This window comes from Pseudophryne corroboree, chromosome 3 (assembly GCF_028390025.1).
Source record: "Pseudophryne corroboree isolate aPseCor3 chromosome 3, aPseCor3.hap2, whole genome shotgun sequence".
Lineage (NCBI taxonomy): Eukaryota > Metazoa > Chordata > Amphibia > Anura > Myobatrachidae > Pseudophryne > Pseudophryne corroboree.
In genome coordinates this window covers 11,540,843-11,564,092 of record NC_086446.1, presented here as the reverse complement: position 1 = coordinate 11,564,092, position 23,250 = coordinate 11,540,843, and the positions used below count along the sequence as shown (strand labels likewise).

General features: G+C 51.0%; 1 protein-coding gene and 1 pseudogene across 1 annotated transcript in view; one reads left to right on the top strand and one right to left on the bottom strand.

Annotated features, from left to right (window-relative positions):
- Window positions 1-14,918: 14,918 nt before the first annotated feature.
- Window positions 14,919-23,250, top strand: part of LOC135056943 (uncharacterized) — a 157,119-nt gene continuing 148,787 nt past the window's right edge. The window contains exon 1 of the mRNA XM_063962725.1: window positions 14,919-14,971. The gene's annotated coding sequence lies outside the window, so the exon portion shown is untranslated. The remainder of the gene's footprint in view (window positions 14,972-23,250) is intronic.
- On the bottom strand, window positions 16,786-17,727 carry LOC135055734 (WD repeat-containing protein 82-like; annotated as a pseudogene).

The window sequence follows — 23,250 nt, the reverse complement described above, 5'->3', positions numbered from 1 at the left end:
CTGTAACAGAGGAGTCTGCGCCACCTGTATTACTGTAAAAGAGGAGTCTGCGCCACCTGTATTACTGTAACAGAGGAGTCGGCGCCACCTGTATTACTGTAACAGAGAAGTTTGCGCCACCTGTATTACTGTAAAAGAGGAGTCTGCGCCACCTGTATTACTGTAAAAGAGGAGTCTGCGCCACCTGTATTACTGTAACAGAGGAGTCTGCGCCACCTGTATTACTGTAACAGAGGAGTCTGCGCCACCTGTATTACTGTAACAGAACAGTCTGCGCCACCTGTATTACTGTAACAGAGGAGTCGGCGCCACCTGTATTACTGTAACAGAGAAGTTTGCGCCACCTGTATTACTGTAAAAGAGGAGTCTGCGCCACCTGTATTACTGTAAAAGAGGAGTCTGCGCCACCTGTATTACTGTAACAGAGTAGTCTGCGCCACCTGTATTACTGTAACAGAGGAGTCTGCGCCTCCTGTATTACGGTAATGGTGGGGTCTGCGCCACCTGTACTACAGTAACGGAGGAGTCTGCGCCACCGGTATTACTGTAACAGAGGAGTCTGCGACACCTGTAGTACAGTAATGGCGGGGTCTGTGCCACCTGTATTACGGAAACGGCTGGGTCTGCGCCACCGGTATTACTGTATCAGAGGAGTCTGCGACACCTGTAATACAGTAACGGCGGGGTCTGCGCCAACTGTATTCCAGTAATGGCGGGGTCATCGCCACCTGTATTCCAGTAATGGCGGGGTCTGCGCTACCTGTTCTACAGTAACGGCGGGGTCTACGCCACCTGTATTACTGTAGCAGAGGAGTCTGTGCCACCTGTATTACTGTAACAGAGGAGTCTGCTCCTCCTGTATTACTGTAACAGAGGAGTCTGCGCCTCCTGTATTACGGTGATGGTGGGGTCTGCGCCACCTATATTACGGTAACGGAGGAGTCTGGTCCACCTGTATTACGGTAACAGAGGAGTCTGCGCCACCTGTATTATGGTAACAGAGGAGTCTGCGCCACCTGTATTACGGTAACGGCAGGGTCTGCGCCACCGTTATTACTGTAACAGGGGAGTCTGCGACACCTGTAGTACAGTAACGGCGGGGTCTGTGCCACCTGTATTACGGTAACAGCGGGGTCTGCGCCACCGGTATTACTGTAACAGAGGAGTCTGTGACACCTGTAGTACAGTAACGGCGGGGTCTGCGCCACCTGTAGTACTGTAACGGCGGGGTCTGCTCCACCTGTATTCCAGTAACGGCGGGGTCTGCGCCACCTGTATTCCAGTAATGGCAGTGTCAGCGCCACCTGTATTCCAGTAATGGCGGGGTCTGCGGCACCTGTACTACAGTAACGGCGGGGTCTGCGCCACCTGTTCTACAGTAACGGCGGGGTCTGCTCCTCTTGTATTACAGTAATGGTGGGGTCTGCGCCACCTGTATTACGGTAATGGTGGGGTCTGCGCCACCTGTATTCCGGTAACGGCGGGGTCTGCGCCACCTGTATTACTGTGACAGAGGAGTCTGCGCCACCTGTATTACTGTAACAGAGGAGTCTGCGCCTCCTGTATTACGGTAATGGTGGGGTCTGCGCCACCTGTATTACTGTAACAGAGGAGTCGGCGCCACCTGTATTACTGTAAAAGAGGAGTCTGCGCCACCTGTATTACGGTAACGGAGGAGTGTGCTCCACCTGTATTACGGTAACAGAGGAGTCTGCGCCACCTGTATTACAGTAACGCTGGGGTCTGTGCCACCTGTATTACGGTAACGGCAGGGTCTGCGCCACCTGTATTACTGTAACAGAGGAGTCTGCGCCACCTGTAGTACAGTAACGGCGGGGTCTGCGCCACCTGTAGTACAGTAACGGCGGGGTCTGCGCCACCTGTACTATGGTAACGGTGGGGTCTGCGCCACCTGTTCTACAGTAACGGTGGGGTCTGCGCCACCTGTACTACAGTAACGGCGGGGTCTGCGCCACCTGTATTACTGTAACAGAGGAGTCTGCGCTACCTGTATTACTGTAACAGAGGAGTCTGCTCCTCCTGTATTACAGTAATGGTGGGGTCTGCGCCACCTGTATTACGGTAATGGTGGGGTCTGCGCCACCTGTATTACGGTAATGGTGGGGTCTGCGCCACCTGTAATCCGGAAACGGCGGGGTCTGCGCCACCTGTATTAGTGTGACAGAGGAGTCTGCGCCACCTGTATTACTGTAACAGAGGAGTCTGCACCACCTGTATTACTGTACAAGAGGAGTCTGCGCCACCTGTATTACTGTAACAGAGGAGTCTGCGCCACCTGTATTACTGTAAAAGAGGAGTCTGCGCCACCTGTATTACTGTAACAGAGGAGTCGGCGCCACCTGTATTACTGTAACAGAGAAGTTTGCGCCACCTGTATTACTGTAAAAGAGGAGTCTGCGCCACCTGTATTACTGTAAAAGAGGAGTCTGCGCCACCAGTATTACTGTAACAGAGGAGTCTGCGCCACCAGTATTACTGTAACAGAGGAGTCTGCGCCACCTGTATTACTGTAACAGAACAGTCTGCGCCACCTGTATTACGGTAACGGAGGAGTCTGCTCCACCTGTATTACGGTAACAGAGGAGTCTGCACCACCTGTATTACTGTAACAGAGGAGTCTGCGCCACCTGTATTACTGTAACAGAGGAGTCTGCGCCTCCTGTATTACGGTAATGGTGGGGTCTGCGCCACCTGTACTACAGTAACGGAGGAGTCTGCGCCACCGGTATTACTGTAACAGAGGAGTCTGCGACACCTGTAGTACAGTAATGGCGGGGTCTGTGCCACCTGTATTACGGAAACGGCGGGGTCTGTGCCACCTGTATTACGGAAACGGCGGGGTCTGCGCCACCGGTATTACTGTATCAGAGGAGTCTACGACACCTGTAATACAGTAACGGCGGGGTCTGCGCAAACTGTATTCCAGTAATGGCGGGGTCTGCGCCACCTGTATTACGGTAATGGTGGGGTCTGCGCCACCTGTACTACAGTAACGGAGGAGTCTGCTCCTCCTGTATTACTGTAACAGAGGAGTCTGCGCCTCCTGTATTACGGTAATGGTGGGGTCTGCGCCACCTGTACTACAGTAACGGAGGAGTCTGCGCCACCTGTATTACGGTAACGGAGGAGTCTGCTCCACCTGTATTACGGTAACAGAGGAGTCTGCGCCACCTGTATTACAGTAACGGTGGGTCTGTGCCACCTGTATTACGGTAACGGCGGGGTCTGCGCCACCTGTATTACTGTAACAGAGGAGTCTGCGCCACCTGTATTACAGTAACGGTGGGGTATGCGCCACCTGTATTACTGTAACAGAGGAGTCTGTGCCTCCTGTATTACGGTAATGGTGGGGTCTGCGCCACCTGTATTACGGTAACAAAGGAGTCTGGTCCACCTGTATTACGGTAACAGAGGAGTCTGCTCCACCTGTATTACGGTAACAGAGGAGTCTGCGCCACCTGTATTAGAGTAACGGTGGGGTCTGTGCCACCTGTATTACGGTAACGGCGGGGTCTGCGCCACCGGTATTACTGTAACAGAGGAGTCTGCGACACCTGTAGTACAGTAACGGTGGGGTCTGTGCCACCTGTATTACGGTAATGGTGGGGTCTGCGCCACCTGTATTACGGTAACGGAGGAGTCTGCTCCACCTGTATTACGGTAACAGAGGAGTCTGCACCACCTGTATTACAGTAACGCTGGGGTCTGTGCCACCTGTATTACGGTAACGGCGGGGTCTGCGCCACCTGTATTACTGTAACAGAGGAGTCTGCGCCACCTGTATTACAGTAACGGCGGGGTATGCGCCACCTGTATTACGGTGATGGTGGGGTCTGCGCCACCTATATTACGGTAACGGAGGAGTCTGGTCCACCTGTATTACGGTAACAGAGGAGTCTGCGCCACCTGTATTACTGTAACAGAGGAGTCTGCGCCTCCTGTATTACGGTAATGGTGGGGTCTGCGCCACCTGTACTATAGTAACGGAGGAGTCTGCGCCACCGGTATTACTGTAACAGAGGAGTCTGCGACACCTGTAGTACAGTAACGGCGGGGTCTGTGCCACCTGTATTACGGTAACGGCGGGGTCTGTGCTACCGGTATTACTTTAACAGAGGAGTCTGCGACACCTGTAGTACAGTAACGGAGGGGTCTGCGCCAACTGTATTCCAGTAATGGCGGGGTCAGCGCCACCTGTATTCCAGTAATAGCGGGGTCTGCGCCACCTGTACTACAGTAACGGCGGGGTCTGCGCCACCTGTATTACTGTAACAGAGGAGTCTGCGCCACCTGTATTACAGTAACGGCGGGGTATGCACCACCTGTATTACTGTAACAGAGGAGTCTGCGTCTCCTGTATTACGGTAACAGAATAGTCTGCGCCACCTGTATTACTGTAACAGAGGAGTCTGCGCCACCTGTATTACTGTAAAAGAGGAGTCTGCGCCACCTGTATTACTGTAAAAGAGGAGTCTGCGCCACCTGTATTACTGTAAAAGAGGAGTCTGCGCCACCTGTATTACTGTAACAGAGGAGTCTGCGCCACCTGTATTACTGTAAAAGAGGAGTCTGCGCCACCTGTATTACTGTAACAGAACAGTCTGCGCCACCTGTATTACGGTAACAGAATAGTCTGCGCCACCTGTATTACTGTAACAGAGGAGTCTGCGCCTCCTGTATTACGGTAATGGTGGGGTCTGCGCCACCTGTACTATAGTAACGGAGGAGTCTGCGCCACCGGTATTACTGTAACAGAGGAGTTTGCGACACCTGTAGTACAGTAACGGCGGGGTCTGTGCCACCTGTATTACGGTAACGGCGGGGTCTGTGCCACCGGTATTACTGTAACAGAGGAGTCTGCGACACCTGTAGTACAGTAAAGTCGGGGTCTGCGCCAACTGTATTCCAGTAATGGCGGGGTCAGCGCCACCTGTATTCCAGTAATGGCGGGGTCTGCGCCACCAGTACTACAGTAACGGCGGGGTCTGCGCCACCTGTATTACTGTAGCAGAGGAGTCTGTGCCACCTGTATTACTGTAACAGAGGAGTCTACGCCTCCTGTATTACGGTAATGGTGGGGTCTGCGCCACCTGTACTACAGTAACGGAGGAGTCCGCGCCACCTGTATTACGGTAACGGAGGAGTCTGCTCCACCTGTATTACTGTAACAGAGGAGTCTGCGCCACCTGTAGAACAGTAATGGCGGGGTCTGTGCCACCTGTAGTACAGTAACGGCGGGGTCTGCGCCACCTGTAGTATGGTAACGGTGGGGTCTGCGCCACATGTACTACAGTAACGGTGGGGTCTGCGCCACCTGTACTACAGTAACGGCGGGGTCTGCGCCACCTGTATTACTGTAACAGAGGAGTCTGCGCCACCTGTATTACTGTAACAGAGGAGTCTGCTCCTCCTGTATTACAGTAATGGTGGGGTCTGCGCCACCTGTATTACGGTAATGGTGGGGTCTGCGCCACCTGTATTTTGGTAAAGGCGGGGTCTGCGCCACCTGTATTACTGTGACAGAGGAGTCTGCGCCACATGTGTTACTGTAACAGAGGAGTCTGCACCACCAGTATTACTGTAAAAGAGGAGTCTGCGCCACCTGTATTACTGTAACAGAGGAGTCTGCGCCACCTGTATTACTGTAACAGAGGAGTCTGCGCCTCCTGTATTACGGTAATGGTGGGGTCTGCGCCACCTGTACTACAGTAACGGAGGAGTCTACGCCACCTGTATTACGGTAACGGAGGAGTCTGCTCCACCTGTATTACGGTAACGGAGGAGTCTGCGCCACCTATATTACAGTAACGGTGGGGTCTGTGCCACCAGTATTACGGTAACGGCGGGGTCTGCGCCACCTGTATTACTGTAACAGAGGAGTCTGCGCCACCTGTATTACAGTAACGGCGGGGTATGCGCCACCTGTATTACTGTAACAGAGGAGTCTGCGTCTCCTATATTACAGTAATGGTGGGATCTGTGCCACCTGTATTTCGGTAAAGGCGGGGTCTGCGTCACCTGTATTACTGTGACAGACGAGTCTGCGCCACCTGTATTACTGTAACAGAGGAGTCTGCACCACCAGTATTACTGTAATAGAGGAGTCTGCGCCACCTGTATTACTGTAACAGAGGAGTCTGCGCCATCTGTATTACTGTAACAGAGGAGTCTGCGCCACCTGTATTACTGTAACAGAGGAGTCTGCGCCTCCTGTATTACGGTAATGGTGGGGTCTGCGACACCTGTACTACAGTAACGGAAGAGTCTGCGCCACCTGTATTACGGTAACGTAGGAGTCTGCTCAACCTGTATTATGGTAACGGAGGAGTCTGCGCCACCTGTATTTCTGTAACAGAGGAGTCTGCGACACCTGTATTACGGTAACAGAGGAGTCTGCGCCACCTGTATTACTGTAACAGAACAGTCTGCGCCACCTGTATTACGGTAACAGAATAGTCTGCGCCACCTGTATTACTGTAACAGAGGAGTCTGCGCCTCCTGTATTACGGTAATGGTGGGGTCTGCGCCACCTGTACTATAGTAACGGAGGAGTCTGCGCCACCGGTATTACTGTAACAGAGGAGTTTGCGACACCTGTAGTACAGTAACGGCGGGGTCTGTGCCACCTGTATTACGGTAACGGCGGGGTCTGTGCCACCAGTATTACTGTAACAGAGGAGTCTGCGACACCTGTAGTACAGTAAAGTCGGGGTCTGCGCCAACTGTATTCCAGTAATGGCGGGGTCAGCGCCACCTGTATTCCAGTAATGGCGGGGTCTGCGCCACCAGTACTACAGTAACGGCGGGGTCTGCGCCACCTGTATTACTGTAGCAGAGGAGTCTGTGCCACCTGTATTACTGTAACAGAGGAGTCTACGCCTCCTGTATTACGGTAATGGTGGGGTCTGCGCCACCTGTACTACAGTAACGGAGGAGTCCGCGCCACCTGTATTACGGTAACGGAGGAGTCTGCTCCACCTGTATTACTGTAACAGAGGAGTCTGCGCCACCTGTAGAACAGTAATGGCGGGGTCTGTGCCACCTGTAGTACAGTAACGGCGGGGTCTGCGCCACCTGTACTATGGTAACGGTGGGGTCTGCGCCACATGTACTACAGTAACGGTGGGGTCTGCGCCACCTGTACTACAGTAACGGCGGGGTCTGCGCCACCTGTATTACTGTAACAGAGGAGTCTGCGCCACCTGTATTACTGTAACAGAGGAGTCTGCTCCTCCTGTATTACAGTAATGGTGGGGTCTGCGCCACCTGTATTACGGTAATGGTGGGGTCTGCGCCACCTGTATTTTGGTAAAGGCGGGGTCTGCGCCACCTGTATTACTGTGACAGAGGAGTCTGCGCCACATGTGTTACTGTAACAGAGGAGTCTGCACCACCAGTATTACTGTAAAAGAGGAGTCTGCGCCACCTGTATTACTGTAACAGAGGAGTCTGCGCCACCTGTATTACTGTAACAGAGGAGTCTGCGCCTCCTGTATTACGGTAATGGTGGGGTCTGCGCCACCTGTACTACAGTAACGGAGGAGTCTACGCCACCTGTATTACGGTAACGGAGGAGTCTGCTCCACCTGTATTACGGTAACGGAGGAGTCTGCGCCACCTATATTACAGTAACGGTGGGGTCTGTGCCACCAGTATTACGGTAACGGCGGGGTCTGCGCCACCTGTATTACTGTAACAGAGGAGTCTGCGCCACCTGTATTACAGTAACGGCGGGGTATGCGCCACCTGTATTACTGTAACAGAGGAGTCTGCGTCTCCTGTATTACAGTAATGGTGGGATCTGTGCCACCTGTATTTCGGTAAAGGCGGGGTCTGCGTCACCTGTATTACTGTGACAGACGAGTCTGCGCCACCTGTATTACTGTAACAGAGGAGTCTGCACCACCAGTATTACTGTAATAGAGGAGTCTGCGCCACCTGTATTACTGTAACAGAGGAGTCTGCGCCATCTGTATTACTGTAACAGAGGAGTCTGCGCCACCTGTATTACTGTAACAGAGGAGTCTGCGCCTCCTGTATTACGGTAATGGTGGGGTCTGCGACACCTGTACTACAGTAACGGAAGAGTCTGCGCCACCTGTATTACGGTAACGTAGGAGTCTGCTCAACCTGTATTATGGTAACGGAGGAGTCTGCGCCACCTGTATTTCTGTAACAGAGGAGTCTGCGACACCTGTATTACGGTAACAGAGGAGTCTGCGCCACCTGTATTACTGTAACAGAACAGTCTGCGCCACCTGTATTACGGTAACAGAATAGTCTGCGCCACCTGTATTACTGTAACAGAGGAGTCTGCGCCTCCTGTATTACGGTAATGGTGGGGTCTGCGCCACCTGTACTATAGTAACGGAGGAGTCTGCGCCACCGGTATTACTGTAACAGAGGAGTTTGCGACACCTGTAGTACAGTAACGGCGGGGTCTGTGCCACCTGTATTACGGTAACGGCGGGGTCTGTGCCACCGGTATTACTGTAACAGAGGAGTCTGCGACACCTGTAGTACAGTAAAGTCGGGGTCTGCGCCAACTGTATTCCAGTAATGGCGGGGTCAGCGCCACCTGTATTCCAGTAATGGCGGGGTCTGCGCCACCAGTACTACAGTAACGGCGGGATCTGCGCCACCTGTATTACTGTAGCAGAGGAGTCTGTGCCACCTGTATTACTGTAACAGAGGAGTCTACGCCTCCTGTATTACGGTAATGGTGGGGTCTGCGCCACCTGTACTACAGTAACGGAGGAGTCCGCGCCACCTGTATTACGGTAACGGAGGAGTCTGCTCCACCTGTATTACTGTAACAGAGGAGTCTGCGCCACCTGTAGAACAGTAATGGCGGGGTCTGTGCCACCTGTAGTACAGTAACGGCGGGGTCTGCGCCACCTGTACTATGGTAACGGTGGGGTCTGCGCCACATGTACTACAGTAACGGTGGGGTCTGCGCCACCTGTACTACAGTAACGGCGGGGTCTGCGCCACCTGTATTACTGTAACAGAGGAGTCTGCGCCACCTGTATTACTGTAACAGAGGAGTCTGCTCCTCCTGTATTACAGTAATGGTGGGGTCTGCGCCACCTGTATTACGGTAATGGTGGGGTCTGCGCCACCTGTATTTTGGTAAAGGCGGGGTCTGCGCCACCTGTATTACTGTGACAGAGGAGTCTGCGCCACATGTGTTACTGTAACAGAGGAGTCTGCACCACCAGTATTACTGTAAAAGAGGAGTCTGCGCCACCTGTATTACTGTAACAGAGGAGTCTGCGCCACCTGTATTACTGTAACAGAGGAGTCTGCGCCTCCTGTATTACAGTAATGGTGGGGTCTGCGCCACCTGTACTACAGTAACGGAGGAGTCTACGCCACCTGTATTACGGTAACGGAGGAGTCTGCTCCACCTGTATTACGGTAACGGAGGAGTCTGCACCACCTATATTACAGTAACGGTGGGGTCTGTGCCACCAGTATTACGGTAACGGCGGGGTCTGCGCCACCTGTATTACTGTAACAGAGGAGTCTGCGCCACCTGTATTACAGTAACGGCGGGGTATGCGCCACCTGTATTACTGTAACAGAGGAGTCTGCGTCTCCTGTATTACAGTAATGGTGGGATCTGTGCCACCTGTATTTCGGTAAAGGCGGGGTCTGCGTCACCTGTATTACTGTGACAGACGAGTCTGCGCCACCTGTATTACTGTAAAAGAGGAGTCTGTACCACCAGTATTACTGTAAAAGAGGAGTCTGCGCCACCTGTATTACTGTAACAGAGGAGTCTGCGCCATCTGTATTACTGTAACAGAGGAGTCTGCGCCACCTGTATTACTGTAACAGAGGAGTCTGCGCCTCCTATATTACGGTAATGGTGGGGTCTGCGACACCTGTACTACAGTAACGGAAGAGTCTGCGCCACCTGTATTACGGTAACGTAGGAGTCTGCTCAACCTGTATTATGGTAACGGAGGAGTCTGCGCCACCTGTATTTCTGTAACAGAGGAGTCTGCGACACCTGTATTACGGTAACAGAGGAGTCTGCGCCACCTGTACTATGGTAACGGTGGGGTCTGCGCCACCTGTACTACGGTAACGGCGGGGTCTGCACTACCTGTTCTACTGTTACAGAGGAGTCTGGTCCACCTGTAATACTGTAACAGAGGAGTCTGCTCCTCCTGTATTACAGTAATGGTGGGGTCTGCGCCACCTGTATTCCGGTAACAGCGGGGTCTGAGCCACCTGTATTACTGTGACAGAGGAGTCTGCGCCACCTGTATTACTGTTACAGAGGAGTCTGCGCCACCTGTATTACTGTAAAAGAGGAATCTGCGCCACCTGTATTACTGTAACAGAGGAGTCTGCGCCACCTGTATTACTGTAACAGAGGAGTCTGCGCCACCTGTATTACTGTAACAGAGGAGTCTGCGCCTCCTCTATTACAGTAACGCTGGGGTCTGTGCCACCTGTATTACGGTAACGGCGGGGTCTGCGCCACCGGTATTACTGTAACAGAGGAGTCTGCGCCACCTGTAGTACAATAACAGCGGGGTCTGCGCCACCTGTAGTACAGTAACGGCGGGGTCTGCGCCACCTGTATTACTGTAACAGAGAAGTCTGCGCCACCTGTATTACAGTAACGGCGGGGTATGCGCCACCTGTATTACTGTAACAGAGGAGTCTGCACCTCCTGTATTACGGTAATGGTGGGGTCTGCGCCACCTGTATTACGGTAACGGAGGAGTCTGCTCCACCTGTATTACGGTAACGGAGGAGTGTGCTCCACCTGTATTACGGTAACAGAGGAGTCTGCGCCACCTGTATTACAGTAACGCTGGGGTCTGTGCCACCTGTATTACGGTAACGGCAGGGTCTGCGCCACCTGTATTACTGTAACAGAGGAGTCTGCGCCACCTGTAGTACAGTAACGGCGGGGTCTGCGCCACCTGTAGTACAGTAACGGCGGGGTCTGCGCCACCTGTACTATGGTAACGGTGGGGTCTGCGCCACCTGTTCTACAGTACCGGTGGGGTCTGCGCCACCTGTACTACAGTAACGGCGGGGTCTGCGCCACCTGTATTACTGTAACAGAGGAGTCTGCGCTACCTGTATTACTGTAACAGAGGAGTCTGCTCCTCCTGTATTACAGTAATGGTGGGGTCTGCGCCACCTGTATTACGGTAATGGTGGGGTCTGCGCCACCTGTAATCCGGAAACGGCGGGGTCTGCGCCACCTGTATTAGTGTGACAGAGGAGTCTGCGCCACCTGTATTACTGTAACAGAGGAGTCTGCACCACCTGTATTACTGTAACAGAGGAGTCTGCGCCACCTGTATTACTGTAACAGAGGAGTCTGCGCCACCTGTATTACTGTAAAAGAGGAGTCTGCGCCACCTGTATTACTGTAACAGAGGAGTCGGCGCCACCTGTATTACTGTAACAGAGAAGTTTGCGCCACCTGTATTACTGTAAAAGAGGAGTCTGCGCCACCTGTATTACTGTAAAAGAGGAGTCTGCGCCACCTGTATTACTGTAACAGAGGAGTCTGCGCCACCTGTATTACTGTTAAAGAGGAGTCTGCGCCACCTGTATTACTGTAACAGAACAGTCTGCGCCACCTGTATTACGGTAACAGAGTAGTCTGCGCCACCTGTATTACTGTAACAGAGGAGTCTGCGCCTCCTGTATTACGGTAATGGTGGGGTCTGCGCCACCTGTACTACAGTAACGGAGGAGTCTGCGCCACCGGTATTACTGTAACAGAGGAGTCTGCGACACCTGTAGTACAGTAATGGCGGGGTCTGTGCCACCTGTATTACGGAAACGGCTGGGTCTGCGCCACCGGTATTACTGTATCAGAGGAGTCTGCGACACCTGTAATACAGTAACGGCGGGGTCTGCGCCAACTGTATTCCAGTAATGGCGGGGTCATCGCCACCTGTATTCCAGTAATGGCGGGGTCTGCGCCACCTGTATTACTGTAGCAGAGGAGTCTGTGCCACCTGTATTACTGTAACAGAGGAGTCTGCTCCTCCTGTATTACTGTAACAGAGGAGTCTGCGCCTCCTGTATTACGGTGATGGTGGGGTCTGCGCCACCTATATTACGGTAACGGAGGAGTCTGGTCCACCTGTATTACGGTAACAGAGGAGTCTGCGCCACCTGTATTACGGTAACAGAGGAGTCTGCGCCACCTGTATTACGGTAACGGCAGGGTCTGCGCCACCGTTATTACTGTAACAGGGGAGTCTGCGACACCTGTAGTACAGTAACGGCGGGGTCTGCGCCACCTGTATTACGGTAACAGCGGGGTCTGCGCCACCGGTATTACTGTAACAGAGGAGTCTGTGACACCTGTAGTACAGTAACGGCGGGGTCTGCGCCACCTGTAGTACTGTAACGGCGGGGTCTGCTCCACCTGTATTCCAGTAATGGCAGTGTCAGCGCCACCTGTATTCCAGTAATGGCGGGGTCTGCGGCACCTGTACTACAGTAACGGCGGGGTCTGCGCCACCTGTTCTACAGTAACGGCGGGGTCTGCTCCTCTTGTATTACAGTAATGGTGGGGTCTGCGCCACCTGTATTACGGTAATGGTGGGGTCTGCGCCACCTGTATTCCGGTAACGGCGGGGTCTGCGCCACCTGTATTACTGTGACAGAGGAGTCTGCGCCACCTGTATTACTGTAACAGAGGAGTCTGCGCCTCCTGTATTACGGTAATGGTGGGGTCTGCGCCACCTGTATTACTGTAACAGAGGAGTCGGCGCCACCTGTATTACTGTAAAAGAGGAGTCTGCGCCACCTGTATTACTGTAAAAGAGGAGTCGGTGCCACCTGTATTACTGTAACAGAGGAGTCTGCGCCACCTGTATTCCGGTAACAGAACAGTCTGCGCCACCTGTATTACTGTAACAGAGGAGTCTGCGCCACCTGTATTCCGGTAACAGAACAGTCTGCGCCACCTGTATTCCGGTAACAGAACAGTCTGCGCCACCTGTATTACTGTAACAGAGGAGTCTGCGCCACCTGTATTCCGGTAACAGAGGAGTCGGCGCCATCTGTATTCCGGTAACAGAGGAGTAGGCGCCATCTGTATTCCGGTAACAGAGGAGTCTGCTCCACATGTATTCCGGTAACAGGAGTCTGCGCCACCTGTATTCCGGTAACAGGAGTCTGCGCCACCTGTATTCCGGTAACAGAACAGTCTGCGCCACCTGTATTCCGGTAACAGAACAGTCTGAGCCACCTGTATTCCGGTAACAGAACAGTCTGAGCCACCTGTATTCCGGTAACAGAACAGTCTGAGCCACCTGTATTCCGGTAACAGAGCAGTCTGCGCCACCTGTATTCCGGTAACAGAACAGTCTGCGCCACCTGTATTACTGTAACAGAGGAGTCTGCGCCACCTGTATTACTGTAACAGAGGAGTCTGCGCCTCCTGTATTACGGTAATAGTGGGGTCTGCGCCACCTATACTACAGTAACGGAGGAGTCTGCGCCACCTGTATTACGGTAACGGAGGAGTCTGCGCCACCTGTATTACGGTAACAGAGGAGTCTGTGCCACCTGTATTACTGTAACAGAGGAGCCTGCGCCTCCTGTATTACGGTAATGGTGGGGTCTGCGCCACCTGTATTACGGTAACGGAGGAGTCTGCTCCACCTGTATTATGGTAACAGAGGAGTCTGCGCCACCTGTATTACAGTAACGGTGGGGTCTGTGCCACCTCTTACGGTAACGGCGGGGTCTGCGCCACCAGTATTACTGTACCAGAGGAGTCTGCGCCACCTGTAGTACAGTAACGGCGGGGTCTGCGCCACCTGTAGTACAGTAACAGCGGGGTCTGCGCCACCTGTATTCCAGTAACGGCGGGGTCTACGCCACCTGGATTCCAGTAATGGCGGGGTCAGCGCCATCTGTATTCCAGTAACGGCGGGGTCTGCGCCACCTGTATTACAGTAATGGCAGGGTTTGTGCCACCTGTATTACGGTGACGGCATCCTCTGCGTCACCTGTAACAGCGGGGTCTGCGTCACCTGTAGTACGGAAACGGCGGGCTCTGCGCCACCTGTATCACGGTAACGGCGGGGTCTGCTCCACCTGTATCACGGTAACGGCGGGGTCTGCACCACCTGTATTACAGTAATCATACTTGCCTACCTGACCCTCTCCATGAGGGAGAAAATGCTCTGTTCCTGGACTCTCCTGGTAATGTATGATTGCCATCACCTGTGGTGAGCTGGGTAATTGATAAGAAAGGTGTTTCACCACAGGTGATGGCAATCATACATTACCAGGAAAGTCCAGGAACAGAGCATTTTCTCCCTCATGGAGAGGGTCAGGTAGGCAAGAATGACAGTAATAGGACACTAGAGTGTCAGCCACCTGTACAGGGATAATGCAGCACCAGAGGCTGCTCCAGCTGCACTATAACAAGGCACCAGAGGCTGCTCCCCCTGTAGTACAGCAACCTGACACCAGAGCTGCTCAGCCTATAGAATAATAATAATAATAATAATAATAATAATAATAATATCATTACCTTGTGGGAATGATAGAAGGAAGGCGGAGCTCAGACCAGGGGAAAATGGCCGCCGCTCCTGACGTCACTACACGGCCAGGGAACCTATTGCTACTGCAGCTGCCGCACAAGAAAATAGCCGCCGGCCTCCTGCACTGAGGACATGTATGTTAATAGTAATTACAGAGAGCGGTGCTATGGCCGGGGTGTAGGAGGGTAGGAGCCACTCGCCAGTAAGCAGTGCCAATCACACCTTACTTCCGCCCTTTGCGTTCCACCTTACTTCCGCCCTTTGCGTTCCACCTCACTTACGGCCTGTTTTTTCCACCATACTTCCGCCCTTTGCGGTCCACCTCACTTCCGCCCTTTGCGTTCCACCGCACTTACGGCCTTTGCGTTTCACACACTCGAAGTGTTCGTGGATATCAGGTAATGGCGTCTCGCTATACAGGGGGAGCAGCCTGTGGTGTCCTGTTATAACTTATTATTATCATAGCTAGGGAGCAGCCTTTGGTGTCCTGATGCTATTGTTATATAGGGTGAGCAGCCTGTTATTTAATTAGGGTGACCATAATATCCCGTTAATCTGGGACACATATGAGTTACACAGGTTCTGTGGCTGGCTAAACTCTAGCCTGAATTTCACCTGGTTTTAGCCAGCCACAGAACCTGTGTAAATCATATTTATCCCAGATTAAAGGGAAATTATGGTCACCCTAGTTATTATTAGTATACAGGGGGAGCAGCCTGTAGTGTCCAGTAATTATCACTCTCAGGGTGTGGAAGTTTTTGGAGCCCTATTATTGTCCTCATACAGAAGGAGCAGTGTGGCTACAGGTAGAGTGCACTCTAATGTCCTCATAACACTGTTGGAGTATACCGTTGTGCTGTGTTACCTGCAATATAAGGCACCTAAACATCTCTATGGCACCTGTGCACTACAGCCCCCCCTACCTGCCTGCTGCCTCTGCTAGGTACAATGTGTATGGGGGGAATGACACCAGGCCACAGGAGAACCATTTGTATATCCGTAACCACTTCACCAGGGGCTCCAAGTACTGCTCATCCTCTATACATACACGTGTGTGTGTGTGTGTATAAATAAATATATATATATATATATATATATATATATATAAAATTAGAAAGGGGTGATAAGGAGATATTAAGCGACCAATGGTGTCATAAAAGGTAACCAACGCGTTTTGTCCTATCTGGACTTCATCAAGGAGTAGTGTGATCCCTTGATGAAGTCCAGATAGGACGAAACGCGTTGGCTGCCACTTGATCTAAACTCATCCTCACAAGTTAAGATATATATCTTCTATCTTATATATTTTTTTAATCTATTTTGTATTATTTTTTATATGTGTTCTTTTATGTATTTTTCACTCTGTGTTTTTGAAGTTTCTAGTTTTTATGCACATGTGCTCGTTTACAGTCAATTTTATCCAGTGATACTTTATTTTAGTGCTACATTCTGTAAATAAATCATTATACAACTTTTATATTCTTATTCGTGTAGTCTCCTACCTTTTGGTGACACCATTGATTGCTTAATATCACCTTATCCCCCCTTTCTAACATTCATTTTAAGCACTCACACCTGTGCTTAGTCAACTTTAGGTGATAGCAGATGCCCTTGCTTACAGAGGGAGTGTCAGCCAGGAGGCAATAATCACTATTTTCTGGTTCAACTACTAGTGTTTTTCAACTAGTGTTTTTAGTGAATACTGCACCTTGGCGCTGTTAGCTTTCTTTATACACATCAGGAGCATCAGAACGTTTTTTGGTTGGGGGGGGGCAAGATAAAATCTCAGTTTGACGCCCCTTGCTCCTGGCCACCTTAGACAGGTCTCTTGCACCTGTATGGAACTCTATGGAGCAGCTGGTAGTGTCCCCTTGTATACATTACACCTGGTAGAGCCCTTTATACACATTATGCCTGGTAGAGCCACTTGTACACATTACACCTGGTAGAGCCCCTATACACATTATGCCAGGTAAAGCCCATTAAATATATTCTGTCAGATAGACACCATTATACACATTACACCTGGTAGAGCCCATTGCACATGTTACACATTATGCCTGGTAGAGCCCAATTACACATGTTACACATTATGCCTGGTAGAGCCCATTATACACATTGCGCCTGGTAGAGCCCATTACACATGTTACACATTACGCCAGTTAGAGCCCATATATACATTACGCCTGGTAGAGCCCATTATACACATCTGCTAGTTAATTGCCTCCTCCTCCTCGTTGTTCATATCCCTACTGCTTCCCCAATGCAATGCAAAGGTCATGAACTTGGGATTGAACTGTAAGCAGGTGATGGGTCCAGTGTGCTTGCCATCCAGTACGGTCACTTTCATGCCGCTCTCTCCATTCCATACATGGATCTTGCCATCTTCCGACCCGATCATAATGAACTGAGAATCCGGGGTGAAAGAAGCTTCTGGTGTGACCATTTTACTGTTGTTATAACCCCCAAAGGTGTGTAGCACGGCCCCTTTAAACGCATCAACCAGCCTCAGGAAGCCGCCATTGGTAGAGAGAAGAATTCATTTTCCATCGTTGCTAAATTTGAGTGACCTCCATTCGCAGGTGCGGTCATAGTTCATCTTAAAGGTGGCAAACGGACCCTTATCAAAAGAGCGAAGATCATACAGACTCACCATCTCGGTATTAAATGCGGCAGCAAAAATAAGACCCTTTGGATAAAATGAGCACACTAGCTTCCCCTGTAAGTGCATCAGACCCTGACAGTTGGGAGACCGGAGGACCCACAGGCGGATAGTTTTATCCAAGGACCCAGAAATAAACGGATCATCCTCCGGAGACATAGATAACGCAACGGCCCTTTTATTGTGGCCTGGGAAATAACGGCTATATTTATTATCATGAAGAGAGAGGGTATCATCAATTTTGTTGGAGCTATAAACCACGGTATTTGCTGAATGTGTGTATGGGATGAGATCCACACAGTACTACTTGCTGTACAGCGTCCTCTTGGGCTTGCCCTCCTGGCAGTCGTACAGCACGATGGAGTCGTGGTCGCAGCTGGAAATGACGGTCTCCCCGCCAGGACTGAAGTCAAAACAGTTGGTGTTATCGGAGTTCTCGCGGAAAACCTTTGCCACCCGGAAGCTGTGCAGCACGTTGTCGGTCAGCTGCATGGCTGCCCCAGTGGGTAGGGTGATGCGCCCAATGCAGAAGAGCCACAGAATATGGGGGTGCAGGCAGGGGCGGATCGGGATCGAAAAACAGCCCGGGAAATTTATGGAAGCAGCCCTAATAGGGGTGGGGTCTGTTGGGGAGTGGGGGTGGAATCTATCAAGTGGGCAGGATTACTGCTCAGAAGGCCTGAATACAGGTATGTATGTAAAGTGCGCACAGCAGGCGCGCTGCAAAATATTAGGGGCGTGGCTTCATTGGGAAGGGTGTGGCCACATAATAGTGCCAATTCACATTACACCACGTAGTAGCACCGCTTATACACATTGCACCAGGTCAGAGCCGGCCATAACCAATATGATGCCCTAGGCAAGATTTTGGCTGGTGCCCCCTAACACCACCGCTGGTTCCGCCTCTGACCTTGCACCTCTTTCCCAGCACCATCACCCCTCATACATAGCAGTCCTTGTACCCCCTATATTTTAAATAGGAACAGTTCGCACATTTGACACACAGCCCAAAAAGGGGCATCTTCTTGCTGGGAAGGGGCATGGCCACACAATAGTAACCCCAATTTAAATTACACCACACAGTACTGCAACTTTATTCACATTTTATCTTGCGATAGTGTCCATAATTCATATTACATCACACAGTAGTATCACTTTACCTTATAAACGTTACTCCTTACAGTAGAGCCCCTTATTCACATTACATCACACTGAATTGCTCCTTATTCCCATTACACCACACCCTATTGCTCTTTATTCACATTAGACGACACAGTAGTGCACTTTCTATATGCAACACCACATAGTAGAGCACCTTATACACATAATGCCACACCTTACTAATGCATTTATACACAATTCCACACAGTAATGCCCCTTACACATATGAGACACATTAATGTCCTTATAAACATAATGCACCTTACACATTATAACAGCCTTTATTAATGCCCTTTCTCTAACGTCCTAAGTGGATGCTGGGGACTCCGTAAGGACCATGGGGAATAGACGGGCTCCACAGGAGATAGGGCACTCTAGAAAAGAATTAGGTCTACTGGTGTGCACTGGCTCCTCCCTCTATGCCCCTCCTCCAGACCTCAGTTAAGAATCTGTGCCCGAACGAGAAGGGTGCAACTTAGTGAGCTCTCCAGAGCTTGCTGAGAGAAAAGTATTTTGATTAGGTTTTTTATTTTCAGAGAGCTTCTGCTGGCAACAGACTCTCTGCTACGTGGGACTGAGGGGAGAGGAGCAAACCTTACCAACTGCGGGATAGGTTGCGCTCCTTAGGCTACTGGACACCATTAGCTCCAGAGGGATCGAACACAGGTACTAACCATTGGCGGTCCGATCCCGGAGCCGCGCCGCTGTCCCCCTCGCAGAGCCAGAAGCAAGAAGCACGGCGTACAGCAGAAATCGGCGGCAGAAGACTTCAGTCTTCACTAAGGTAGCGCACAGCACTGCAGCTGTGCGCCATTGCTCCCACAGCACACCACACACTCCGGTCACTGTAGGGTGCAGGGCGCAGGGGGGGGGGGGGGGGGGCCTGGGCAGCAATAAGGTACCTTTTGGCAAAAGTGAGCAGACATACAGGTAGGCACTGTATGTCTGCATGAGCCCCCGCCATTATTCACACAAAATTGCGGGACAGAAAGCCGCCATGAAGGGGGCGGGGCTTCTTCCTCAGCACTCACCAGCGCCATTTTCTCTTCACAGCTCCGCTGGAAGGAAGCTCCCCAGACTCTCCCCTGCAGAATCACAGTAGAGGGGTGAAAAAAAGAGGGGGGGGGGGCACAAATTTAGGCGCAAATCAGATAATACAGCAGCTACTGGGTAAACACTGAGTTACTGTGTTTTTTCCTGGGTCATATAGCGCTGGGGTGTGTGCTGGCAAACTCTTTCTCTGTCTCTCCAAAGGGCCTTGGGGGGGAACTGTCTTCAAGAAGGGCTTCCCCTGTGTGTATGGTGTGTTGATACGCCTGTGTCAATATGTCTGATGTAGAAGGCTCCCATAAGGAGGAGATGGAGAAAACATGTGTGTAAGAAGGTGTCGCCGACGACAACGCCGACACCTGTTTGGATATGTGTAATTTAGTGCTAAGATAAAGTTATTGCACAAAGAAGGTTAGGAAACAGACAGGAAATCTACCATGTCTGTCCCTATGCTGCAGGGACCGTCAGAGTCTCTCAATGTTCACTATCCAAGATAATAGACACTGATATCGACACAGAGTTTGACTCCAGTGTCGACTATGATAATGCAGAATTACAGCCAGGTTGGCAGTACAGTATTCATTATATGTTTATTGTAATGAAATGTGCATATCACGGATGACTCATCTGTCCCTGACACGAGGGTACACAGGTGTAAGGGGGAGAAGGCTGAGGTAATTTTCCCTCCTCTCATGAGGAAAAAGGGCGGTAATCTCCAGACAAGACTGCAGCTTCCCACAAATAATTCTCAGGCAGTATCCTTTACCCATTGGGGCCAGGATAAGATAGAAATCTTCCCCTAGGGTGTCACAAAAGGCAGCCCTGATGTTACAGCTATTCTCAGGGATCCTGCAGATAGCGTGCACATTCTGGTACACTACTCAGACCGGCGATGGGGTCGGCATGGGTATATAGCGCTGTGGCAGCGTGTACAGGTACCTTATCAGCAGAAATAGAGACCCTAGTATGTATAGAGAGATATATATATGGGATATATATATATTTATATTAATGATGCTGTCTTAAGAGATATGTGTATATATATATATATATATATATATACATACATGCCCATAGAGACATGAGTATACTGGGTCCCAGTGACAAAAGCTATGTCGATTTCTGCTTGATGTGTCCTGTACAAGGACAGACGATGCCGCCTTAAGAGGCATATGGAAGGCTGAGGATTGGGTGGAGATGGTTTATCGGATCGGGTCTCCACGGCTATATCTGGTAATTCTGATATTTGGCCTTATATCCCTGCACTGCCTAGGAAAGCACGACATTATCAAATGTAGCCTTTCGAATAAAGACACAAGAAAGTCCGAGATGCGTCCTTTCTTGCCAGAGGCGGGGGCAGAGAAAGTCCTCCCAGGCCTCTACATAAACCACCGCATGTCGCTGGGGCTCCACAGGTGGAGCTAGGCCCGGTGGGGGCACGCTTTAGGAAGTGCAGCCGCAAGTGGGTTCACTACCTGTTAGATATTGTGTCTCAGGGATACAAGAAAAAATGCCCCCTCACCGACGGCCCTGACGGCTTCCCCTCACGAGAGGGAAACAGTGTGAACTGCATTTCACAAATTGTATGTTCAATAGGTGGTGGTCAAGGTTCCCCTTATTCAACAAGGAGGGGATTATTTTTATTTGACCATGTTGTGGTCCCAAAACCAAAAGGTTTGGTCAGACCCATATTGAATTAAAATCCCTGAACATATACCTGGAAAGGGGCAAGTTCTAGATGGCATCGCTTAGAGCGGTCGTTGTAAGCCTGAAAGGGGGTTCAGGACATAAAGGATGAATACCTTCAGGTCCCCATTTATCCACCTCATCAGGCGTACCTCAGTATTGCGGTACGGGATTGTCATTACCAGTTTAGACCAGGGTAATGGCGGAAGTGAGGGTGATCCTGTGGAAGCAAGGTGTCACTATTGTCACGTATTTAGAAGATCTCTACATAGAAGCGAGATCAAAAGAGCAGTTGCTGAACAGCGTATCACTTTCTCGGGAAGTGAAACGGCAACACGACTGAATTCTATATATTCCAAAGTCGCAGTTGGTTCCTACAGCTCATCTGCCTCTCCTAGGCATGATCCTAGACACCGACCAGAAAGGGGTTTATCTCCCAATAGAGAGAGCTCAGGAGCTCGTGCACCTGGTCAGAAATCTATTATACACAAAGAAGGTGTTAGTGCATCACTGCACTCGAGTCCTGGGAAAGATGGTGGCATCATGAGGCCATTCCCGTCGGCAGGTTCCATGCGAGGACTTTTCAGTGGGACTTACTGGACAAGTGGTCCGGATCACAGCTTCAGAAGCATCGGTTAATCACCCTATCCCCCAGGGCCAGGGTGTCTCTCATGTGGTGGCTGCAGAGTGCTCACCTTCACGAGGGCCGCTGATTCGGCATTCGGGACTGGGTCCTGGTGGCCACGGATGCAAGCCTCCGAGGGTGGGGCGGCAGTCACACAGGGAAGAAATTTCCAAGGTCTGTGGTCAAGTCAGGAGACTTGCCTTCACATTAACATCATGGGCCATATACAACGCCCTACGTCAAGCGGAGACCCTGCTTCGCGACCAACCGGTTCTGATTCAGTCAGACAACATCACCGCAGTGGCTCATGTAAACCGCCAAGGCGGTACAAGGAGCAGGGTGGCGAGGATGGAAGCCACCAGATTTCTTCACTGGGCGGAGAATCACGTAAGCGCACTGTCAGCAGTGTTCATTCCGGGCAACTGGGAAGCAGACTTCCTCAGCAGGCACGGCCTACAGCCGGGAGAGTGGGGACTTCATCAAGAAGTTTTCACGCTGATGGCGAGTCGGTGGGAACTGCCACAAGTGGACATGATGGCATCTCGCCTCAACAAAAAGCTACGGCGGTATGGCGCCAGGTCAAGAGACCCTCAGGCGATAGCTGTGGATACGCTAATGACACCGTGGGTGTTACAGTCGGTGTATGTATTTTCCCCTCGTCATCTCATACCCAAGGTACTGAGAATCATAAGGAAAAGAGGGGTGAGAACAATACTCATTGTTCCGGATTGGCCAAGAAGAACTTGGTATCCAGATCTGCAAGAGATGCTCACAGAGGACCCATGGCCTCGGCCTCTAAGACAGGCTTGGTTGCAACAGGGGCCCTGTATGTTCCAAGAAGAGGGAGCAAATATGTGTGTGAGTGGGTGTCTCCGTCGACGACGCCGGCACCTGTTTGGATATGTGCTAAGGTGAATTTATTGCACCTAAGTTTGGAGAACGGACAGGAAATCTAGCCATGTCTGTCCTTCTGTCGCAGAGACCGTTAGAGTCTCTCAAGGTTCACTATCCAAAATAAGGGACGCTGAGATCGACACAGCGTTTGACTCCAGTGTAGACTATTATAATATACAGTGTTCAATGTGACGGTTGAACATTATCACCGTATATGGCAAAAATATGTTGCTCGGTGTGAGGCCAGCAATGCTCCTACTGAGGAATTCCAGCTGGGCCGTTTTCTTTCACTCCCTACAGTTGGGAGTGTCTGGGCCTAAGAATAGGATCCATTAAGGTCCAGTTATCAGGCTTATCCATTTTCATTAAAAAAGAACAGACTTCTCTTACTGCAGTTCAGACCTTTGTGAAGGGAGTGCTGCATATACAGCCCCCGTTTGTGCCTCCAGTGGCACCTTGGGATCTGAACGTGGTGTTGATTTTCTTGAAATCACATTGGTTTGAACCACTAAAATCAGTAGAGTTAAAATATCTCACGTAGAAGGTGGTCATGTTTTTAGCCTTAGCTTTAGCTAGGCGTGTATCGGAATGGGCGGCTT